Raw genomic sequence first — 4,605 nt, 5'->3', positions numbered from 1 at the left:
TGACCGGCTCTGTTTTACTGTCAGAAACAGGGTTTCAACCCTTTCTTTTAAATATCATTGACATGGCAGAGACCGATCAGAGAGAGACGGGATTTCTAACAAACACCTCATGGCCTTGACAATGAGACATCTTCACAACTTACAAGATATACAGTGGGTCCCCGAGTGTGTGTGTGTGGGTGGTGTGTGTGTGTGTTGTGTGGTTGTGTGTTGTGTGTGGTGTGTGTTGTGTGATGTGTGTGTGTGTGTTTTCTGATTTCATACGTATGGGTGATAAGAAGAGTTAAAACTTGGTGCTATACTGCTTTTCCTAGATCTAAAATAACAAGCACGTCCTGTCAAACAATCAACATTATGAAGAATTTTCCTGCACATTTAGTTTGACGTTTCACTAACAGTGTGTTGTATTACATTCCGTTTCTTACCACTGAGTGGACAAAACATTAAGAACACCCTATCCTAAATATGAGTTGCCATCCTCCCTTTTGCCCTCAAACAGCCTCAATTTCGTCGGGTCATGGACTCTACAGGTGTCGAAAGCGTTCCACAGGGATGCTGGCCCATGTTGACTCCAATGCTTCCCACWGTTGMGTCKAGTTGGCTGGATGTACTTTGGATGGAGGACCATTCTGGATACACTCAGGAAACTGTTGAGAGTGAAAAACCAAGCGGTGTTGCAGTTCTTGACACAAACCGGTGCKCCTGGCACCTACTACCATACCCCGTTCAAAGGCACTGAAATATTTTGTCTTGCCCATTCACCCTCTGAATGGCACACATACACAATCCGTATATCAATTGTCTCAAGGCTTAAAAGTCCTTATTTAACTTGTCTCCTCCCCTTCATCTGCACTGATTGAAGTGGATTTAACAAGTGACATCAATAAGGGATCATAGCTTTCACCTGGATTCACCTGATCAGTCTATGTCATGGAAAGAGCAGGTGTTCTTAATYTTTTGTCTACTCAGTGTATAATGAAGCCTTTTGGGATTTTATCCTCCGTCAATGTTTATTGAAATCAGTCTTCCAGACACAGAATTGATGAAAGTAATTGATTTTCCTCAAACTGGTTTTCTTGAAGGTAAAATATTTTCAGGCGTCTTTATATATCATTCATCTAACAGCTTTAAGATGTAGTGGGATTCATTCACAGGAGTTGGATCTTAATCTCATTTTATAATACATTTCATTCATCTAACAGCTTTAAGATGTAGTGGGATTCATTCACAGGAGTTGGATCTTAATCACATTTTATAATACATTTCAGACGAGATTGGAAACAACTAAAGAAGAAGCAGTGGGTTATGTGAACCTCCCCGATATTGTAGAAACCTGTTGAAATGTACGAGGGTTTACCCACATGCAGCCACACACCTTAACATGATGTACAGTGTGTTAATGCCACATGCTCACAACAGGAAGTAAGACATGGGGGAAGTGTTAATGAACCGGCCTTTTTTGATTCTCTAATTGTGTGTGTGCATGCGTGTGCGCGCGTGTGTGTGTGTGTGTGTGCGCACGTGTGTGTGGTGTGCGAGAGAGAGAACTCGAGTTCCTTCACGCGTTGCATGAGCGTAGCCAGAGATGCGGACCTCTCTGGTCCATAGAGACACTCGTCGCTGCCCCTTCTCGCGGCTCCTCTTAGGGACTCGATGAGATCCGAGAGAATGCAGCGTACGGAAGAGAGTGTTAGGAGGCCCTACCTCGTAATTCTTGACTCACTAAGACCTTCCATGAGATTTACCTCCAGCTAGATCTTGGGCTAGGCAAGCGGTCAGGAAGACAAGGTCGAGGCAGAAAGGGAGAAGAGATAGAGAGGAGCCCGGAGGAAGGGAGGGTACGGCAGAGGGGAAGAGATTTTAGGGAGGCAGAGAAGGGCAGGAAGGAGGAGGAAGAGAAGGGAGGCAGAGATAGCGCTGGAAGAGAAGGGGGGAGAGAAGAGAGGGAAGAGGAGGGAGGAGGGAAGAAGAAAGGGAGGAGAGAAGAAGGAGAAAGATAAGGGAAAGAAGAGGAGGGAGGGCAGAGAAGGGAGGAAGAGGAGGGAGCAGAGAAGAGAGGAAGAGAGGAGAGAATGAGTGAGGGAAGGAGGAGGAAGGAATAGAAGGAGAAAGATGGGAGGAGAGAGCATAATAAGATCGGACGAAGGAGCGACGTGCGAGAAGAGAGGAGAGGAGGAAGAGAAGGAGGAGGTAGAGAAAACAGGATTATGTGAAGCAGCTGTCGATACGATGAGTAGGGCAGGGAAACATGGCACGTGCTTACAGAGAAAGGCAATTACTACGCTACCAAATTCATACAACGTTGCAGACGAGTGTTTGAGATATTTGAATATTTTATTCTCCGTTGTCAAGATTTTGAATTAAGGAAGAAAAAGATTAAGTATCCTATACTGTTTTTGTGTGTGTTATTCGAAGTGTGACCAACCACGAGGAAAGGAATCTACTACTGTTGTAGTTGTTATGGCCAAACGCTCGCTGTGGACAACCACAGGGGAAATCTACTACTGTTTGTGTTGTTATGGTGTGACCAACCACAGGGAAGGAATCTACTACTGTTTGTGTTGTTATGGTGTGACCAACCACAGGGAAGGAATCTACTACTGCTCACGGTGTCCTTCTTCTACACATGTCCTGTTGTTGTGTTTCTGTTGTTGTTGTTGTTGTTGTTGTGTTTCTGTTGTTGTGTTTCTGTTGTTGTTGTTGTTGTTGTTTCTGTAGTTGTGTTTTTGTTGTTGTGTTTGTGTTGTTGTTTTTGTGTTGTTGTTTCTGTTGTTGTGTTTGTGTTGTTGGTTTTGTTGTTGTGTTTGTGTTGTTGGTTTTGTTGTTGTGTTTGTGTTGTTGTTGTTTCTGTTGTTGTGTTTCTGTTGTTTCTGTTGTTGTTGTGTTTTTGTTGTTGTTGTTGTTGTTGCAGTCAATCCCAGGCCTACTAACCAATGTCATTCTGTCTTGTTGTGTTGTTAGTCTATCCTTGGCGTGCAGTGTGAGGTCCAGAGACAGCTGAAGGCCTTCGTAAAGCTGGAACGCTTCGGACAGATTTATGGTGCCAGCGCTGCAGGCTGCCCCCAGGCTGCCCCAAAGACCCTCTTCGCCTCTGGAGGATCCATCTTCGGCAAGGGCGTGAAGTTCGCCATCCGCGAAGGCCGRATCAGCACTGACATTATCAGCCTGGCCAATGAGGACGGTCGACGCATGGCAGCGGTTCTCAACGACGCGTTCTACCTGCAGGARCTCCACTTCACCGTCGACGGCAGGGACACACATTACTTCCTCAAGCTGGGGTCCGTGGAGGGCGACCTGTCACTCATCGGGATGACCGTAGGACGCCGTACCCTGGAGACAGGCGTCAACGTGACGGTGTCTCAGGTCAACGCCGTGCTGAACGGCAGGACTAGGCGCATCACGGACATCCAGCTTCAATACGGCGCTCTGAACCTCAACACGCGGTACGGTAGTTCCCTGGATGAGGAGAAGGCCAGGGTGCTGGAGTTAGCCAGGCAGAGAGCTGTAGCCCAGGCCTGGACCAGGGAGCGCCAGAGACTGAGGGAGGGAGAGGAGGGCTCGCGCGCCTGGACGGAGGGAGAGAAGCAACAGCTGCTGGGGTCGGGGAAGGTGGCAGGATACGACGGGTACTACGTGGTGTCTGTGGACCAGTTCCCGGAGCTGTCGGACAGCGTCAACAACATTCACTTCATGAGGCAGAGCGAGATGGGCCGAAGGTGACATGATCAACAACTGGAACCTGTTTAGCCACTGGAGCGAGAGGTGTCTTAAAGGGAACCCTATTCCCTATGTAGTGCACTACTTTTGACCAGCCCTATGGAACCCTATTCCCTATATAGTGCACTACTTTTTGACCAGGGCCCCTCAGCCTCTGGGGTAGTTCACTATATAGAGGATAGGGTGCCCTTTTGTTCAGACGCAGCGTTGGTGGCCACAAAGTATAACTAAGGACTTGTTGCCAAAGACAGTTACATACATGAACACCTTGTAATTTTCTGCTCCTTTGACGTGTGCTTAACATGATACACTGAATGAACTCAAAAAACATGGTGTGGCAGACACCTGGAAATCAGTTGCTGAACACTGTATTTTACCGTACAGCTACTTCTCCTTCAGAAAAAGAGATTCATAAGTCTTTGCTGTTCAAGTGTGGCTGCTAGAGAAAGACATTCTGCCATATCTATTCTGTCTGTGACTTATTTTTGGCAATCTGTTTCCCCGTCCCTGTTGGTGACTGTGTTAAAAGGGACTGGGCTGGAGAGGAGAGGAGAGGAGAGGAGAGGAGAGAGGAATGTGAGACAAGAGGAGAGAGTGAGAGGGGATGGATGGGGGAGGGGAGAGGAGAGATAGGGAAGGGAGAGAAGAGAGCGGGACAGAATGTGTTACATATTGAGCACCAAGGTGAGGTAAAGAGAGAGTGAGCAGAAGAGAGGGAGAGGCAAAAGATTAAGAGACGGTCAGAGGAGAGGAGAGGAGAGAGAGAGAGGAGAGAGAGGAGAGGAGGGATTGGACGGGAAGGAGAGGAAGAGAGAGGGACGGGAAACGAGAGAGAGAGTGAGCGGGAGATGGAGAAGAGAGGGATTGAGAGATGGAAGAGGAGGAGAA

At 47.5% G+C, this 4,605-nt stretch overlaps 1 pseudogene; it reads left to right on the top strand.

Moving 5' to 3' along the window:
• LOC112074339 (teneurin-4-like) overlaps window positions 1–4,271 on the top strand; it is a 66,519-nt pseudogene extending 62,248 nt beyond the window's left edge.
• The last annotated feature ends 334 nt before the right edge of the window (window positions 4,272–4,605 follow it).

This window comes from Salvelinus sp. IW2-2015, unplaced genomic scaffold, assembly GCF_002910315.2.
Source record: "Salvelinus sp. IW2-2015 unplaced genomic scaffold, ASM291031v2 Un_scaffold2593, whole genome shotgun sequence".
Classification (NCBI taxonomy): Eukaryota; Metazoa; Chordata; class Actinopteri; order Salmoniformes; family Salmonidae; genus Salvelinus; species Salvelinus sp. IW2-2015.
Note: the sequence above shows the minus strand (reverse complement) of the source record. Positions and strands in the feature narration are given on the sequence as shown.